A 21,768-nucleotide genomic window follows, 5' to 3' on the forward strand; every position below is an offset into this window, starting at 1 on the left:
CCGGCCAAGAGCGTGTCGAGCCACGCTCAGTGTAGGGTTCCGTAGTTTTTCGTATTTTTCTCAAAAACTACTGAACCTATCAAGTTCAAAACAATTTTCCTAGAAAGTATTTATAAAGTTCTACTTTTATAATTTTTTTCATATTTTTTAAACATATGGTTCAAAAGTTAGAGGGGGGGGGACGCACTTTTTTTTCCTTTAGGAGCGATTATTTCCGAAAATATTAATATTATCAAAAAACGGTCTTAGTAAACCCTTATTCATTTTTAAATACCTATCCAACAATATATCACACGTTGGGGTTGGAATGAAAAAAAATATCAGCCCCCACTTTACATGTAGGGGGGTACCCTAATAAAACATTTTTTTCCATTTTTTATTTTTGCACTTTGTTGGCGTGATTGATATACGTATTGGTACCAAATTTCAGCTTTCTAGTGCTTACGGTTACTGAGATTATCCGCGGACGGACGGACGGACGGACGGACGGACGGACGGACGGACAGACAGACATGGCGAAACTATAAGGGTTCCTAGTTGACTACGGAACCCTAAAAAGAAGCTGATATGATAAAAGGTAAGTAGCCTATTCACAATTTATACAATACAATACAATGAAAATACTCTTTATTGCACACCTCAATACAGGAAACAACATAGTAAGTATAAACAACAACTTAGAGGCAAAACAAGAGGCGGTCTTATCGCTAAAGAGCGATCTCTTCCAGACAACCTAGGTAGCGGAGAATAATAAATTATTTATCAAGATAATTTAATCCTTATCGTGTGTGGTCACATTTATACCCAAAAACAATTTCCTATCACTCGCTAGACAGTTTAATCCTTTTTTTATGTAAAGTAAAGTAAATATTTATTGCGAACCATGGTATGTACCTACAATTGGTGTTACAATATATATTGGGTTGGTAAGAAAGTAATGAGCGATCGATTGAATTCCACATAAAATTTTTGAGAGAGTTCTAGAATCTTCTATGGTCGAAAGTATATAAAGGGCGAGTCGCACAGTTTCTCGTCAGTCATTCACTAGCTGTCGCCGAGCTAATATAAGGAAGAAAATGGACGAATTAAAAGTGCATGTAAGGCATTGCTTACTATATGAATTTCAGTCTGGCCATTCAGCCGCCGAAGCAGTGCGTAATATATGTCAGCGTGTTGCTCCTGAAGTTGTGTCTGAGGCCACGGCGAAACGATGGTTCCAGCGGTTTCGTAGTGGCGACTTTTCATTATCAGATCAACCTAAGTCTGGTCGACCGGTGAAGATTGATGTAGCCAAATTAAAAACCTTAATTGAAGGAGATCCGAGGCTAACGAGTCGTACTCTTGCTACCGAGTTAGGCTGCTCTCATGTCACCATAGAAACACATTTACACGAGTTGGGAAAAAACTACAAATACAGTGTTTGGATACCGCACGAACTTGATAGAGATCAACTAAACCGCCGTGCCGATATCTGCATACAACTTCTCAATATAAAAAGATTCACATGGACCCCGGTGGGGTGTAGCAAAGTCCTTATAACTAGGGTTTACAATATAGAACTTAACTAGGTACCTACTGTAAAATAGGAATACTCATTGTACGGGAAAGGTAAGATTATGTTTTTCTGTCTTCAATAAATTCTTGTATCGAATAATAGCTCTTTTGGATTAGGTGAGTCTTTAGTTTTAGATCCAAAAACTGTTTCCTATCACTCGCTGTAAACTTAGCTTGGTGTTATTGACAGCTTACGAGATCCCTGTCAGTATTACACGTCCTGATATGGGTGACTCGACAGAAATGTTATAAATATAGAGGTCAAATTATTGGACCGTAGAAAGGACAGCTTCGCTGATGGGTACATTTTTTAAAGAAAAGGCAGGGTTTTTTGACGTTGGCCAGAGCGATTATTTTGACTGCTGGTAGTATTTGACTTTTACCATCGGTCACTTTTCCAATCGGGCGATTCCGCAAACGGACGGGTCGCCACCCTTAGCAAGAGGGAACTTGCCGGTCCTTAAAATAAAATACTTATTGTACTTATGGTACTTATCGCGCCACATACTAAGCACGAAATATAGCATCCGATAATTTTAAGAAAAACATGTAATGTAGTTATTTTTAAATCCATTTTCTATTGAATAAGTTGGATACAAATTATGATATTGGATAACTCGACACGATTTCATATTGATCTCATATTAGCAAATCGTTCAAATTCGTTTCGATAGTTCTTAAAAAGAAGCTAATTTGACTAGAAATCAAGTAGCAGTAGAAGGTTGAAAGAAAACTAAATTAAGATAAAGCTATCTTAACTTAAAAATAGTATTTTATACAATCGTGATATAATATTTACAAAGCTTTTCAGTAGAGTACCATGTTTAGACCACGAAGCTTGCTGAGTGGCCTAATAGTACGGTATGTGAGTGAAAAGCTTAATTATATCACTATTGTAAACAATACTTTTTCTACGAGTCATCATCTTCATCATAAATGGACGGAAATATCATCATTCATGCAAGTTAAAATTAATGTTAATAGAGTCGTTCACCGTTGTATCAACATCGAATTACCTAGCAACCAATTGTTTGTAATAACCGTCTCTGATTGGCCGATAACGCGACAGAAAAAAAAAATGTGTTTCAGATGCAGGAAAATTTGCCAGGTATCGCAAATTAGTATAGAAATAGTATGAAATTCTATTTTTGAAATTATTACAGTTAACTAAAGTCAACTACAATGAGCTTATTATAATTGAGTCGGAACTGCCATAGAGTATCCAACACTGAAAAATTAGCACTTATAGTTTAGTCTGTGGTGTCCTAATTGACAGATTACAGTCTACAAGTAGAAAAAAATGTTTATTTATTAACAGGGCCCGTAACTTTCATGCCGATGACATAAATTTGACATAACGCTGCATATAGGTGATTCAAAGAGTTTTATTAATAATTAATCATTATTCATCAATCATTTTAATCATGACTTCAAAACTCATCTTTTCATACGTGAAATAATTGATACGTGAAAAGTAAATTATTATTTGTCTATTTTATATTATGAAATAAATAAATCTAAATCTAATCTAAATCTATTCTTTTACATTCATTTTATTATATATGTTTGATATCTTGATTCAATAGATTATTAAAACAAAACAAATTGTTTCCTTTTCGTTTTACGTATCAAGTAGGTATTAATTATTCCACGTGTGAATAGACTACTTTTGAAGTAATTTTGTTCATTATAAGAATTGATTAATGAATAATGATTAATTATTACAATAAAACTATTTGAACCATGCAGCGTGACGTCAAATTGATATCATCGGCATGAAAGGTACGGGCTCTGTTTATTAATATCGTAACTCATGAAATAAAACTATGGGAACGGATTATATCGCGTATAAGGTTTTACGCGATATAATCCGTTTCCATAGTTTTATTTCATGTTTATTTATTGATTGAAATTATGACATGGACAGATCATTAACACATCCAAATATTACAAAAATACTACGCCTCTAGGCTCGTAGAAAACTGATTCGGTTTATAAATCTTAAAACTAGGTAAAATTTTTCCAGACTGGTATGATGGTATCTGTTGGATGTAGGTTTCAGACAACTTGTGGAATATACAATAGATCTTTAGAATTTAATATTTCGTCCTCAAGAAGCGGTATACATTTTGGGATTTAAGAAAATTGCGTTTAAGGATTTACTGAAAATTCTTCCGTATAAAAGGAAATGTTTTGGTATTCTTTAGTTTCCTTTTCAAGGAAATATCGGTCTAGTGTCTACATAATGATTCAGGAGAACTGTGCAAAAGCGAACAAGCCGCTTACTGTATGTTACCTACTATCAGTATTGAGAAAATAAATTTATTTTTTCTACTCCCGTGTTGTTATTCGTCATTTACCGTGTCGTGCATAGATCGTTAAAACCCTACATAAAAGATGCCCGCCCCCGGCCGGCGCCCCGCGTACCCACGCATACGATATAGCTCTTACAGCATTGTTAGGTAGCCGTTAAGGGATATAGCGGGCCGCGGGGCGCCGGCCGGGGGCGGGCGGCGGCGCGGGGAGTGCGAGCGACAGGGTGAGTGCAGAAACATTGCAGAGGACAAGTCAAAATACTTGTAGGAAACAGTGCGAATTTCACGAAAGTTATTCTAGAAAACTATTCAAAAGTATGTGCATGGTCGTAGAAAAAATATTGTATGCAACGGTGTTTAACTGAGTCAAAAAATACTCGTGGCGTCTTAATAACAATTTTCGGCTTCGCCTCAAATTGTTACCCACGCCACTCGTCTTTTTTGACCTCCTTTAAACGCCTGTTGCATAAAATACTATTAATTTTACTATATAATAAATTCTTCTTTTATACAGGGTAGGTATCTCATAACAGTGATAAGTATAGGACATACGAAATGTAATCAGACAACTTTTACATAAAATTTAAACAAAATTGTTATCCATACAAAATAATTCGGCCCGCAGTGTAATGTAAACACGCGTTAACGCTCGTTGATATTTGTCGTTGCCTGTCATCGCAAACACCTTTTCCCCTCACTAGCTCGGAAACACGTGTTTTGTCCTTTAATACCAGCGGGTAAAAACGCATTTTATCCACTAGTGGGTAAAGTAATTTGACCTTGAATAAAGTCAAATTAACTGCTTTAAAATTGATAAAAGTAGGTGAATCTAGTAATAAAGATGATTTACCACCTGTGGAACTACTGGAAACAGTGATAAACGCATTATTTGCGTTGTAGTTTCCTCGCTATAGTGACGGGAAAAGTTTTGTGTTACACTCGGGTGCATATGTATTTTACTTCTCGTGTGTTAATTAACTCGCAAATTCAGGATTCTATTCTCGAACCACTCGCTTCGCTCGTGGTTCAACTATAGAATCCTTTCACTTGCTCGTTTTTCAATTCCACACTCGGCGTTAAAATACAACTTTGCTCCCTTGTATAACAAATAACTATAGGTACAGCACCACATCTCGGACACCGGCGATCAAATATATGAAAGACGCGCGTTCCTAGCACACAGTCTAAGCTCGTGTACGTGAACGCATACTATACTTGTATAAGTGAAATATGACAGGTCGACTGTTCGCGTTTTTGACAGGCGGTAACTGTGAGGTAACCGAGAGGGGATGGGTGGTACTTTCAGCGGGGAGCGGGAGTGACCATACTGTACGATAGTACTCTTTATTATATACTGTGACAGCACGTTGCTGATGGGATATTTTCAAAAATTAATTACGGGTGAAAATTAAGAGTAATACAAAAACACCTCTCATTAATTATAACACTGATGAATTCTATGCCTGGTTTCATTTATCGTCCGTATTAAGTTTACACTTTGTATACTACAATAGTTATTTGTTATACAAGGGGGCAAAGTTGTATTTTAACGCCGAGTGTGGAATTGAAAAACGAGCAATTGAAAGGAATTTATAGTTGAACCACGAGCGAATCGAGTGGTTCGAGAATAGAATCCTGAACTTAGCGAGTTTTTCAATACACGACAAGTAAAATACATTTGCACCCGTGTGTAACACAAAACTTTTCCCCTCACTATAGAGAGAAAACTACAACGCATAAAATGCGTTTATCACTGTTTTCAGTAGTTCTACAGGTGGTAATTAAATCATCTTAATAACTAGATTCACCCACTTTTATCAATTTTAAAGCAGAAAATTTGACTATATTCAAGGTCAATTTACTTTACCCACTAGTGGATAAAATGCGATTTTACCCGTTGGCATTAAAGGATAAAACACGTGTTCCCGAGGGAAAAAGCTTTTGTTACGTTATGACTTATGTCTGAATCGGAATATTTACAAATTCTATGTAAAATTCATCTTGTTAGTTTTTGTTTTCGTCATCGACGACGTGTAAATAGCGGTGCGGTCATTATTAGAATAAATATTATTTTTTCTTTAATAAAATAAAATAGAGGATTAAACAACCACAATTGTTATACGCCGTGTTTTTTTTGTTTTCCGTCAAATTCGACACGCAGCTAGGTTAATTATGAGGAACCACCCTGTATATCATTTTTAGTTAAAATTCGCAATATTTTTTTTTTCATTATTTTCATACATAATAAATGAATTTATTAGTGTGAGAGACCCTTAAGAATAACATTCAAGTTAGTGTCAAGTGATTGACGGCACATGTCAAAACAAATAACATTAGGAATTGGTAAAGGTTGTCACACACGTGTTCAGTAATTATCTTAATTTTTTTAATATCTTAATAACTGTAAGAGTTTTTAAGACGCTAGTTTCTTAGAGAAATTAATTGTATTTGATCTAAAGAACCTTCCCTTAAAGTTAACGGAATTCAATAAAAACAGGTTGTAATGATTCTTTCAATATTGAAAGAATCATTAACAATAACTGTCTATATAGGCTTCTTCCTACTCTCGTCTCCCAAATCACCCTGTGTAACGAATGACCCTGTATTACCATCAAAGAAAATGACGCATCATTCTCATAGATAGGCGCAGTCCAAACCAATCACATATCCTTTATATCCTATATTATCAATATCCGGTAAGGAATTGCTTCCATTTATCTTGCCTAAAAGGCTTGTGATTGAGTTTTTGTTCTACATTTTTGCCTATAAAATGATGTGTCAGTTTCAAAATGTCGCTTGAATACTTGTAATTTTTTGTCATTTTTAGGGTTCCGTAGTCAACTAGGAACCCTTATAGTTTCGCCAAGTCTGTCTGTCCGTCCGTCCGTCCGCGGATAATCTCAGTAACCGTTAGCACTAGAAAGCTGAAATTTGGTATCAATATGTATATCAATCACGCCAACAAAGTGCAAAAATAAAAAATGGAAATAAATGTTTTATTAGGGTACCCCCCCTACATGTAAAGTGGGAGCTGATATTTTTTTTCATTCCAACCCCAACGTGTGATATATTGTTGGATAGGTATTTAAAAATGAATAAGAGTTTACTCAGATAGTTTTTTGATAATATTAATATTTTCGGAAATAATCGCTCCTAAAGGAAAAAAAAATGCGTCCCCCCCTCTAACTTTTGAACCATATGTTTAAAAAATATCAAAAAAATCACAAAAGTAGAACTTTATAAAGCCTTTCTAGGAAAATTATTTTGAACTTGATAGGTTCAGTAGTTTTTGAGAAAAATACGGAAAACTACGGAACCCTACACTGAGCGTGGCCCGACACGCTCTTGGCCGGTTTTTTTATTAAATAAAACAAATGATCTTCCAAGTGCCCAAAGCAGGATTCGAACCAGCATCCTTCGTTTACCGGACGGATGTCTAAACCGCTCGGTGTCTCACCATAGTACTCTTTATTACTGTCTCACGTTGGCAAGGGTCGCTGGTTCGAATCCGGCTTTGGACACTTGGAGGCCTTGGTCACTTTTACTTTGTATTATGACGTTTAAAAGTACTAGTGTGACTACTAAAATATCAATTAAAATATTTTCTAAAATAATGGAATTTGTTTTTAGACCATTTTTGTTCATTTACCGCACTTTTAGACAGAGCTTATTGAATTGAATCTTTGAATGAGTATAAGTATAGAGAATTCTTGGCTCCTCGAGCACACATTCTACAGCTATGATGAATTTCTAAGTGTTAAGCTATAGTTAAGTGACAGCAATTGTTTTTATCTTATTCTATTGTAATTTCTTGTACGAATCTATAATTATATAATATAATATTCTACTGAATTTAAAATGTATAACCTAACCACAAAATTAAAATTTTGAAAAAAAAACCCCGACATAGTCGACCGATTTTCGGGAGTGTTCTTAGCCATGAAACATGGCTAAGAACACTCCCGACTAACTCAGCTTTCAAACAAAAAAAAAAAAAAGACAGACAGACAGACAGACATACAGACAGACAGACACATCAAACTTATAACACTCCTTCGTTTTTGCGTCGGGGGTTAAAAAATGACATGTAATATTGTAAATATTGTGAATAAATAATATGAATCTGAATATAACTAAAATATAGGCACCTATTTCAAAGAACCTTTTTCGAAAATCTAAATCTAAACGCCCGAAATAAATTACAATATCCCATACAAATATTCAGTTTGTTAGAAATATTTGGATTCCGGGGACAATAGGCGTTTTGATTTGAACTTCGAACGTGGAATGAATTTCAAAGCAGTCAAAGGTTGCATCAATGTTATATTGCTAGCTTTTACCTGCGACTGCGTCTGTCTTTTGCCTGTCTCTAAGAGAAGGCTAAAAGGACATCATATTTAAATAAATTGAATTTTGACATTGTTTGCATGACCATGATTTGTAGCTAGATCTCCCCTATCGCTCTTGAAGTAACGCGACAGAGTCAGGGGGCCGACTTTTTAATGTCGACAATTCGATTTCGTGAATTTCGCTCAATAATATCTCCACTACTAGCGATTTAAATTCTACTAATAGGATCAAAAACGAGTGCCACTAGATTTAACATTACTAGCCGTCCTTTTTCAATAGCATTTCGTCGTTTTCCACAGACTGTCGAACGGCAAATTCATGCGTTCGAAATTCGAAAATCGGTCACGTAATTGCGTTGCGATCGCCACGTAGCGTCACAAAGAAATATGTGAGTGTGTTTAGTAAAACGTCCCACTTTGTCGGTTACCTACCATTAACGCGAGATTTACTTGTATCTTTATACAAATAAACTGACAAAGCGGCTTTATAGCAATCGACAAAGCGGGACGTTTTCTCGTGCACACTCACGTATGGTGAAGTTTTTTATAGCACGTTACCGAGCGAAGCAATTACCTAAATTATTGTGTTACTGTCAAATACGCAGAGCGGCCAATTACCACATAACAACAGATTATCCTTAAGGGTCTGATTGCACGCTCATATTGGGCATGCACCGGGGTGGGGCGTGCAGCGTGCATTGTACTTAACACAGCAAAAGGGAGTGTACAAGTTTCTAATGGGGTGGCAACGCGCATGTGACACTGTTTGAGTTGCAGGCGTCCATAGGTTACGGTGACCGCTTTACATCAGGCGGACCGTATACTTGTTTGCCACCGACGTTGTATAAAAAAAAAAAAATCAAACAATTGAAGCTCATACAAGTGTCCTTACTGTCCTGAGTCGACGCTGCATAGATTGTACTAGATTGAACGCTCTCACGCCCTGCCGAACGCTCTGCACCGAGCGTCCACTCACGCCTTACGGCTCAGCCACATTGGTCTAAGCGCGACAGCGGTGAGCGGCGGCCAAACATTGGAGCGAGACACAGCGATGGGACTTTTCATTCGCACGTATGGTTGCCGCTCACCGCTGTCACACCTCGGACACTGGCGATCAAATATATGAAAGAGGCGCGTTCCTAGCACACAGTCTAAGCTCGTGTATGTGAACGCGTACCATGCTTGTATGAGTAAGATATGACAGGTCGACTGTTCGCGTTTTTGACAGGCGGTAACTTTTTTAACCCCCGACGCAAAAACGACGGGGTGTTATAAATTTGACGTGTCTGTCTGTCTGTGGCATCGTAGCTCCCGAACGGATGAACCGATTTGGATTTTTTTTTGTCTGAAAGCTGAGTAAGTCGGGAGTGTTCTTGGCCATGTTTCATGAAAACCGGTCCACTATGTCGCGGCCGGGGTTTTTTTTTTCAAAATTTTAATTTTGTGGTAATTGTGTGGTAACTGCGAGGTAACCGAGAGGGGCGGGCGGCACTTTCTGCGGGGAGCGGGAGTGGCCATACTGCCGCTGTCGCGCTTAGACCAATGTCATGGCTGTGCCGTTAGGTACACTAAGATGGACGTCATGGGAAAGGTACAAGCTTTGTATTACAAGTGCGCGAACTGTCAAATCGTATGGGTTGTCATGGAAACACACTTGTAATACAAGGCTTGTACCTTTCGAGAAACGGGCCCATGGACGCACAATCGCCCGCCCCGCTGCACGCTCCGCCCAACGATCCGCTCCGAGCGTCCACTATGGCCCTACACCGTTATTGTTCCCCCTCACGAGTGGGTGGCCACGAGATCAATGAAGTGTCAGAGAAATGCAATATTATTTATCCAATTAAACTCCAACAGCGTCTGAAGAGTTCTTCAATTGGTAGGAATTGGTACTTCAATGCGAGAGTTTATTTTTAGCAAACCCTTTGTGTTTGAGATGGTTTCGATAAAACAATAATAGTATTTTATGCAACCGAAGAGAAACAAACAACATAACAACTATGAAATAAGCTTAGATATAATAATAAATAAAATAAATTAGATTAAATTAAAATAACTTATAAATAAAAAACCTCGCCCAAGTCGCTGCCACCGGGCAGTGTGCAGAAGGCTGGCCGCATTGCCACGTTGGATGGCAATGCTAATGCGTTGAGCAAAAAGAGAAATTTAAAAAGAAGTGGCTTGAGTAACAATTTGATATGAAGCCGAATACTGTTAATAAAGACAAGATATCACAAGTAATTTAAGATTTTTGACTCACTTAGAATATAATAATTAATTGCATATCACATTACAAGCATAGATGGAGTGGAACATAGACTTAAACAACGTTGCGTAGGTACAAAAAAAAATCTAGAATATGTATTTTAGTTTAGATTAGTTTTTAATTTAATTTTAAGTCGTTTTAATATTTTCTTAAAGTTAGTTTATTATTTCTTTGTTATTTAAGTTTTATTAGGTACCTAAATAAACATTGGTCATGATTAGTTAAATATACCAAATTAATGAGTCTGGAATGACAAAAAAAAGAATATGTTGAATAACTTATTTTTCCCCTCACTAGCTCGGAAACACGTGTTTTATCCTTTAATGCCAGCGGGTAAAAACGCATTTTATCCACTAGTGGGTAAAGTAATTTGACCTTGAATATAGTCAAATTAACTGTTTAAAATTGACAAAAGTAGGTGAATTTAGTAATGAAGATGATTTACCACCTGTGGAACTACTGGAAGCAGTTATAAACGCATTTTTGCGTTGTAGTTTCCTCGCTGTAGTGAAGGGAAAAGTTTTGTGTTACACTCGGGTGCAAATGTATTTTACTTCTCGTGTATTGAAAACTCGCTAAGTTCAGGATTCTATTCTCGAACCACTCGCTTCGCTCGTGGTTCAACTATAGATTCCTTTCACTTGCTCGTTTTTCAATTCCACACTCGGCGTTAAAATACAACTTTGCCCCCTTGTATAACAAATAACTATTACAGTTCCGAGGTCATCTCTATTTCTCTATTCGACGGAGCCGGGAAGCGGTTACTTCGTTTAGCGCAGTGGCCTGAAATTTTACGCTTTTCAGACAGAGGACAGAAAAAGTATGTTCATATTGAACTTTTTTATTCTGAATCATCAGAAAATATTGTCAGGCCAAGACAAAACCTTGATGGTATATTTTCAAAGTAGCCTAGACCACAGTATAATAAAGAGTACTATAGTACAGTATGGCCACTCCCGTTCCCCGCTGAAAACCTTCTGTCAAAAACACGAACAGTCGACCTGTCATATTTCACTCATACAAGCCACTACAAGCATAGTACGCGTTCGCCTACACGAGCTTAGACTGTGTGCTAGGAACGCGCCTCTTTCATATATTTGATCGCCAGCGTCCGAGGTGTGCCTAGACGGACTCTGGGTTTACTATATTTGTTCGCTATAATTTGTGCCTGAATAAATAAATATAAATGTGTATTTATATAAGAGACCACACACTTAACACCTCTAGTCGTAAAATACATAATACTAGAATAACAAGTAGGTATCTATATATTTATTACTCATAACATAACCAAGATATAATTATATAGAATTTACAATCTTCATACTAAGAATCGTACCTCGATTTTTTTAGCGCCACCTATTAAATACTAATAACTACATTGATGATGCCTACAAATTTAGTTTTTTTGAAAATGTGTATTGACATGATATCATGATATTATAATAAAGAAATATGTCATTTGTTCTTATAATAACCTAACCACAAAATTAAAATTTTGAAAAAACCCCCGACCGCGACGTAGTGGACCGATTTTCATGAAACATGGCTAAGAACACTCCCGACTAACTCGGCTTTCAGACAAAAAAAAACTAAATCAAAATCGGTTCATCCGTTCGAGAGCTACGATGCCACAGACAGACACACACACAGACAGACAGACAAACAGACAGACAGACAGACAGACACACAGACAGACAGACAGACAGACAGACGTACAAACAGACAGACACGTCAAACTTATAACACCCCGTCGTTTTTGCGTCGGGGGTTAAAAATAAAAACACGGAAATATATTTGGGGAAAATATGATTTTGGCCACTTCCAGGCTGCGAAACAGCGCCATCTAGTTTTAAGCCTAAAAAGCCCATACATTTCACAAAAGTGGCACTGAAGCTTTAGTAGTTTCATGTGTTCTGCCTACCCCTTTATGGGATACAGGCGTGATTGTATGTATGTATGTATGTATGTATGTATTTCAGGGGCGGGCTTTTTTGTATGGGCTTTGTCAGACCAGTATTATATCGTTCTTGCTCATAACAGTCATAACTCATGAATTGCCGAAAAATATAAGATTTTCGTTTAGAGTAGCTTCAAACTATTCGCAATTGTGCCATATTTTAATAATGTCAGTATTATATTTCAGTTTTCTCTCTATATTGTACAGTTATCAATAAACACATTATATTTTACGAAAATCATTTTGACAGCCTCTATTTTGGGCAAAATTGCTATATTATCATATTCCAATAGGTAGGTACATATATATTTAATATAGTAGCTTTTGCCCACGGCTTCGCTCGCGTTAGAAAGAGACAAAAAGTAGCCTATGTCACTCTCCATCCCTTCAACTATCTCCACTTAAAAAATCACGTCAATTCGTCGCTCCGTTTTGCCGTGAAAGACGGACAAACAAACAGACACACACACTTTCCCATTTATAATATTAGTAAGGATTAAATATAATAATTCAGTATTCATTCACAAATAAACGGTAATATAAAGCCAATTGAATTAACATTCTTGAATCTGAAGCGTTATGGATGGTTTATTTATTCACGTCAATAAATAAGCGTAACCTTTTAACTGTCATAATGTTACGCTATGGAGTTGAGTCATCATTATCATAACTTGTGAGTAGATACTTCTTGTCGGTATAGAAATTACCTTCTTTCCTGCGTACGTAACCAAATGCACAAACGCTTACGAAACGCTCGTAGATATCTATCTCTATCGCTCTTACGTATTGGCGCGACGAGCTCGACTACCTTTCGCGACGTTTCATTTTCGTTTCGCGTCGTTGAAATGCCATTCGGAATTACATTTCTGCGGCGCGAGCCGCCACCGAAACACCGCAGAAAGGCAGTCTGGCTCTGTCGCGCCAATACGCAAGAGCAATAGAGATAGATAGCTACAAAAGAGATATTATCGTGAGAGTTTCGTGAGCGTTTTTGCATTCGGCTACGCACACTGACGTCCTCATCGAAGTGACAGTTGTTAACGCTACCTACGTGACGATCAGGGTACGTAAAAAAATGCACAAAGGCTTACAATAATTTATTTATTTTTTTTTCTACTCCCGAACTGTTATTCGTCATTTACAGGGTCGTGCATAGATCGTTAAAACCCTACATAAAAGATGCCCGCCCCCGCCCGGCGTCCCGCGCACCCGCGCATACGATATAGCTCTTAAAGTATTGTTAGGTAGAATAGGTAGCCTTTAAGGGATATAGCGTGGGTGCGCGGGGCGCCGGGGGTTGTGGCGGCGCGGGGGAGTGCGAGCGACAGGGTGAGTGCAGGATCATTACAGAGAACAAGTCAAAATACAGGGAACAGTGCGAATTTCACGAAAGTTATTCTAGAAAACTATTAAAAAGTAAGTGCATGGTCGTAGAAAAAATATTGTATGCAACGGTGTTTAACTGAGTCAAAAAATACTCGTGGCGTCTTAATAACAATTTTCGGCTTCGCCTCAAATTGTTACCCGCCACTCGTCTTTTTTGACCTCCTTTAAACGCCTATTGCATAAAAGACTATATTCAAACATAATTTATACAGTATAACAGAATAGACCGAATAACTGTACAATTTAGACTTAGATACTAGAGTAGGTACTTACACAAGACAAAACCACCACAACAGTACCAGGGTCTCACAGTCAGGGTACCAATATTTATACCAGGGTCTCATAGGTGCTAGCAAATCGCAGCACAACAGGGCACCTCCGCGTAGCCGATGCCGATGACGGGGCGTATCGCTGTAGCACTGGATACTACCACTGATCTTATGCGCTCCTATTTGAGCATTTCTTTTTTTTTGCCACTTTTATGCGTGCTTTTATGCCACTGAGACTTTAGCGCGTGCCGTTTAAACGGGAACTAGCCGCCGTGAATAATAGAAACAAAGGCTTTTGTTTAACAGATTACGGCAAAAGCCAAAAAACCGGGTCTCTATTGGTTCCCATAATTTTTTTAGTCCGATTTTTACAATCCATAACGTTGTTAGTCATAATTTTTAATAGTCATGTGACGACCCTACATCGTCACAACGGACAGCATCCGGAGCGGTGTAGCGCGACGCGCGACGAGCAGACTACTCCGGCTACACACACCACCGCGGCCCGCCGGCGCCGCGCGCCCATATAACCGCGCGGAGCGCGGACCGGCAGTCAGTCGGTGTGCTGAGCCCGAGCAAGGCACAACGGCTGCTCCGCCTGGTGTGGCGGCGTGGAACCTCGCGTTCGCCCCAGGTGTCCCCTAGGTATAAGTCTCCGGGCCGCGTGGATCTCGCGTAGTTAGCCAGGAGACTCTCCCCCCCTTACCCCAGTAGTATAGCTTCCCGGGCCGCGCGGAGTCACGCGTAGTTAGCCAGGGCAAGTTATCCCCAGTGCACCCTTCTACCTATCCGGGCCGCGCGGAGTCACGCGTAGTCAGCCAGGACGGTTTAATCCCGACCCTGTTCCCCGGGGAACATTCCGATATCCCGCATCTTCCAGGGCATATTGCCAAACCGCGTACACGTAGTTATATGCTAGATATAGATATCTAGCTCGCTCCCTTCTGGAGTGAGACGATTGTACCTAGTCTGTAAGTGGTGTTTATAATAAAGGGCGCGTAAGACGCCATTTCGTTATTATAAAACAGTGTTTATTATCAGCTCATCCTCCCTACCCTGAGTTAGCTTGGAAACCTTCACAGAGCCCCTCAGGCTGAAGGATATGTATGGCTCGCCCTCGGCGACGACCATCACAGTCATATTATCATTAGTCATAAAGTTGAATGTCAGAAATTGGAGGTCAGATTTTTGCAAGCCATCATTATTGTTAGTCATAAACATTGTTTGGCATAATAATCAAATTGCATTTTGTATTAAGGACATAATGTTGAAAGCAATAAATATGTTTGTCATAATTGTCGTAAAGTATATTTTCGCAAGTAATAATGATTACTGTCCACATTAACTTTAATCATAACATTCAATGGGATCTATATTATTTTTCATTAAGTTTGAAGTCATAATGTTTGTTCGTGTTCACTATCGTTAGTCATAATTTAGTTTTTCACAGAAGATACTTTTTTCGTCTTTTACATGTTATGTGTTTAATTTTTTCATGTCGCTTTTAAGAATATTAGGCCCCGACAGCGATTCGACGGAGCCCCGCTATGCGGGGCTCCTATTTCTGCTCTGAATGACACAAGGTAACTAACGAACCTACCCGAGAAATGAAAATTTTCTCGTTGGGCTCACTGATTTTCCCGCCATTTCGTCTTTTACATGTTATGTGTTTAATTTTTTCATGTTGCTTTTAAGAATATTAGGCCCGGCCAGCGATTCCGGGGCTCCTATTTCTGCTCTGAATGACACAAGGTAACTAACGAACCTACCCGAGAAATTAAAATTTTCTCGTTGGGCTCACTGATTTTCCCGCCATTTCGTCTTTTACATGTTATGTGTTTTATTTTTTCATGTTGCTTTTAAAAGTATTAGGGCCCGCCAGCGATTCGACGGAGCCTCGCTATGCGGGGCTCCTATTTTTGCTCTGAATGACACAAGGTAACTAGCGAACCTAGCTGAGAAATGAGGATTAAAATACTCAATGAGCTCACTGATTTTCCCGCCATTTCTTCCTTTGCATGCTGATTTTTGTAGTATTCGGCTTCGTCAACGAGTAGAAGGGGGGCAGGGGTCCTATTTCCGTTCTAATGGACGAGAGGTAAATGCGGACTACCAATAAAGTCATAAGGTATAATGTATCGATTGTCCACATTTTCGTTAGTCATAATTTGGTTTTTCTCAAAAACGCGTAACTTTTCAGGATTGCCATAAAACAAACCTAACCTAACCTATCTATAGGTGACCCTAATGAAACCGTTTCAGAATTATGACTAATGATAATCTGGCTAACAAAGGGATCCGTTTTAAATGTTATATTCATCAACTTTCTTGATTCTAAGATTATAGTATTCTATAATATGGGTTGTTAACGTTAGAACTATTAAACGTTATTCGTAACAAAGATTATGACTTATGAGGTTTATGCCTTAAAACTGTATGCAGAACAATCAGTAGGGCTTCAAAAAATATGCCTAGTAATATTTCTGGATAATTATTGTTATGCCTTTCAATTTTATACTCATCAACTTTATGACTTTTAAGGTTATGGCATCCAATATTATGGCTTGTTAATGTTAGTACCATTAAGCATTATTCGTAACAAAAATTATGACTAGTGATGTTTATGACCACAAAATATATGAATAACAACTTATGACTAACGAAATTCTGACCAAAAAGTTTATGGGAAAGAAAGGGGTCCCCAAAAAACCATCTCAGAAAATTCATACTATACAATGATCCCGCGGACGCTCCGGCTGTAGAATGAGCTCCCTGCCAAGGTATTTCCGATGAACTACAGTAACCAAACTAAAATGGAGTTGGGTGGGACATGTTGCTAGGCAGACTGATGGTAGGTGGACTAAAATGTTAACTGAATGGTGGCCGCTTACAGATGTAAGAAGCGCTTGGCATCCGTTAGCTCGTTGGGTGACGCTCAATTGGATGATACCTATTTAGTTCAGGACCGGGATACATGGCGTACTAGAAGAGAGGCCTATGCTCAGTAGTGGGCGATAAAGGGCTGATATGATGATGATGGGGTTCTTCAGAAAAGGAGTGTACAAATTTCTAATGAGTCGGCAACACCCCTCCAGTTCCAGGCATCCATAGGTTACGGTGAACGCTTTCCATCAGGCGGACCGTATACCTGTTTGCCACCGATGTGGTATATAAAAAAATGATTGAATAAATTTGCATGTCGTTGTAATAAAATTAAGTTTAAATGGATGGTGATAAGCAATAATGTGTCAACCCACAAAAACTAAAAAAATGAGATTTTAATGCCATGTTATAGCTGGATTTTTAAACTTCTATTTGCAAAAATGACCTTTTCATTTTGAAAATTTTCACTATCCCAAAAGTAAAAAAATAGGTTAACACAAATCCTTTATCGTGTGTTGCCTGTTTTGCATTAATGTGTCAAGAACCTTAACTTATTATAGTAATTGGCAGAAGACATATTTAAATTACAATAATGTGTTATGAGGGTTGACTCAACGATTTTTTTACACTTGACTCATTCTTGCAAAACGCAAAAAATGACATAGTTACCCACTATGAGACTTGAATGATTATTGCAAAATGATATTTTATTCGTTGTTTTATGCTACGACCCGTGTTATAAAACATAAGTCATTATTGTTAAATTATATTCGGGTCATAAATTGTTCGTTTTTGGTGTAAGTACCATGACACTATATTGTAAAATATAACTGTTCATATTAATTTATGTTTGAATAAGTTATGACTTAGTCCATTAGTATATTTTTGCACATGAATGGTAAATTCAGTACGAAATTGAACATTTTAAGTCATGAATATACATATTCGTTATTATAATTTGCAAACATTTTTTACAAGTACGTGTTTATATAAAAATCTAATATAAGCTACTATTTTTTTATAATTACTAATTACATTAAGACGTGTTAATGTATGCATAAAAATATTGTTTGATTTTTGAATACTTACTGAATGGTAGTTTATTATTTTGTTAAAGATATTTTATGTTTTATTCTTGTACAAGTCATGAGTTATTCATAATTTAAATGACTTACCCCCTTATTCATAAACGTTCACTAAAGTTATCAAGCCGATAAAGTTCGTTTGTCCCTTTCTATCACACTAATACGTCGGAAAGGGACAAAAGAACTTTATCGGCTTGATAACTTTTTAGTGAACGTTTATGAATAAGGGGTTAGTCTATTTCTTAGCGTAAAAAAATACATATTTTGTTCACTTGTTGTATATTTTAGATAAGTAGTTTATTTTTTTTAAAAGATGATTATTTGGTTTTTGTAACGATTTTTTGTTGAAAAAGCACAGATAATTTAAATATGTGTCTAGAAATGATCATTACTCTAATAGTTAATTTATAGTATTTTATTCAACAGGCGTTTAAAGGAGGTCAAGAAATATGAGTGGCGTACTTTCCACGAGTATTTTGGAGTCAGTTAAACACCATTGCATACAATACTTTTACAACGACCATGCACTTAGTTTTTAATAGTTTTTTTTAATAATTCTCGCGAAATTCACACTGTTTCCTGTATTGCAAAGGTTTGCACTGTCAGCTCAGCTGCCCAAAGCCTTCCCGCGCACGCACGCAGTATCGTTAATGCAATGCGTTGCCATGATTACAGAACCAAACAATGCGTTTTCAGTTTTTTCGATACGCACAATCCTGTAAATGACGAATAACAGTTCGGGAGTAGAAAAATCATTAAAAGGTTTGATTAATAAATAATGTATTGATTCTTACATACCTAATAACATAAGTGACCATGACTGATATGTTACTTAACACTTATAAAGTTAAAAATATGCATAGGTAGAGTATTTTACAACAAGAATTCATGTGCTTTAACATGTTTATTTAAGACTCATAGATATTTTTAAACAATTAGCAAAAGTGGGTTAAGTATCATAACACAGTCTTGAAAAAGTTTGACGTCGTCGAACAATTCGCAATAAAAGAAAAGGGCATTATTTCGTCAAATTGAAGTTTGTTTTGAAATTAAGCTACAATAATCACTACTACTGAACGTATTATAGCTGAAAAACACAACAATCTATATAAAAACAATTTTTTTTAAGAGAAACACAAAAAAATGAGAAAAAATCTTTAGACGCCATTTTCTCAAAATGGTTGGCGTGTGGGTTGACACATTGTTGCTTATCAGCATCCAAATATACCCTCAAGTCGCAGTTGTACCAATGCTTGAGTTTAATTTGATGAGTTCATGAATGACACAAGTTTGTAATGATACAAGTTGTATCTCCGATTAAAGTGCCGTAGATATATCATATATGAGGTAACCCGAACCAGGGGCGGCTCACTCCGTGATTCTATCGCCGTGCTACAAGTACATCCTGGCGGCTGCGAGTTCGCGGCCTACTCAGGGGTGGCGCGCGTTATCACGGAATGCACGTTCGCACTTTCTATTGTTACTTTACGTCGTCAAGTTTTTTAAGCGATGTCCGCGTGTGGAATGGCTAATAATACTTACTTAAATAGACATATTAAATAAAATACACCATACCAAACCATAAGACATTCTTACACAGATCTACTTCCCACGGAAAAGTTCAATAAGGCTTGTGATGTTGGAACTTGAACAAAAATATATAAATACAGTATAATTATGTAACTAGAAAATACCCAAGACTTGAATATAATAGTATAACATTTTATGTGACACCGGACGCCGCGCACGTGCGGCTCGTTTCTTTGTAAGAATTTTGTAGGTATTTAAAAAGGCGGCATTTCGTGAACATCAAAGCAGTGAGCCTTCTGTACTTGTACTATTATATATTCTGTGCCCGAACTTTAATACATTTAGATAAGGACTCCAATAAGCTTTCAAGCTGATTAAAATCTAACGGAACTATCTAGCCTTTAGCCAAGACGCTCCGTCGTAAACGATACGCAACTGACTCTACTGATATAACGGAAAAATGGTAGATAAGCACAAAATTAAAATTTTGAAAAAACCCCCGACTGCGACATAGTAGACCGATTTTCATGAAACATGGCTAAGAACACTCCCGACTAACTCAGCTTTCAGACAAAAAAAAATCTAAATCGGTTCATCAGTTCGGGAGCTACGATGCCATAGACAGACACACACACAGACAGACAGACAGACACGTCAAACATATAACACCCCGTCGTTTTTGCGTCGGGGGTTAAAAAAATGACTATCATACGCCACGGAACGTCAACGATTATAGGTACTTTTGGCAAAAGACCCTGCCAGCCTAGCCGAAATGACAGTCGTTGACGTCTAGCCAATCGAAACGGGCTATGTCGATAACGATATTAAATAAATATTTAAATAAATAAATATTGGGGACACCTTACGCAGATCAACTTAGCCCCAAACTAAGCAAAGCTTGTACTATGGGTGCTAAGCGACGATATACATACTTAAATAGATATAAACACATACTTATATACATAGAAAACATCCATGAATCAGGAACAAACATCTGTGCTCATCACACAAATGAATGCCCTTACCGGGATTCAAATCCAGGACCGCGGCTTAGCAGGCAGGATCACTACCAACTGAGCCAGACCGGTCGTCGTATTATCGGAAGCGTTTGTGCATTTGGATCTGTAGATGAACAACCATCTAGATTTCTCTCGCACTCACAAGTGCCAGTATGAGCGAGATGCCAAGATAAGTTATGAACACGCTAGCAAAATACAGTGACAATTTCGCTTAAATTAATTTTTTTTATAAGACAGGAGGCAAACGAGTGGACAGGTCGCCTGATGGTAAGGGATCACTGCCTCCCATGGACACTCGAAACACCAAAAGTGTTGGAGGTGCGTTGCCGGCCTTTAAGATTGATGTACGCTCTTTTCTTGAAGGTTTAAAGATCGTATCGGTCCGGAAATACCGCCGGCGACAAGTCATTCCACGTTTAGCTGTGCGAGGCAGGAAGTTTCTGGAGAAACGCACAGTTGAGGACTGCCAGCCATCTTAATAATGGAGATGGAAATGTTAAGTTTATATGTCAATATATGTAATAACATTTAAATCTTACATTACGTAACGGAGAAAAAAATCTTTATAAAAATCTGCACCTGTACCTTACATTAATTCCGAAAAAACAGGAGTTACAAATCTTCTAAATTTACTTTATTAAGGTATTTAACGAATACAGGGTGCCTTTTTAAGCGTAATGTAAAAACAACGTTCCCGACTTATAGCGCATTAACCTAATTTCGTAAAATGAACATAAATAAACAGATTTTTGCGGCCCCTTAAGAAGGCACTTTCAATGCATCCTAAGAAAACACTAATGTAAAATACAGGTTAGTAAAATTGAGGTTTGCATTGAAATTGAAAAAGCCGCGATTTATTGTACAGTCACCGGCATAAATATGTGACGATTTCTATACCTTCTTGTTTGAAATGTCATACGAAATTGGACGTAGTTACGCAGAAACGTTCCAATTTTTTTTCATACAAGACTTTTGTTTTTTATACAAGGTCTAAAACTTAATGACAATTTCATGTGGATTGGAACGTTTCTGCGTAACTACCTCTACGTCAAATTGTCAAACGATTTAAAGCGACAAGGTACAGAAATGATCACTTATTTATGCCGGTGATTGTATTACTGTTTTCTTAATGTTATATATTGCGATTTGTGT

The sequence above is a fragment of the Leguminivora glycinivorella genome, chromosome 13, assembly GCF_023078275.1.
Source record: "Leguminivora glycinivorella isolate SPB_JAAS2020 chromosome 13, LegGlyc_1.1, whole genome shotgun sequence".
Taxonomy (NCBI): domain Eukaryota; kingdom Metazoa; phylum Arthropoda; class Insecta; order Lepidoptera; family Tortricidae; genus Leguminivora; species Leguminivora glycinivorella.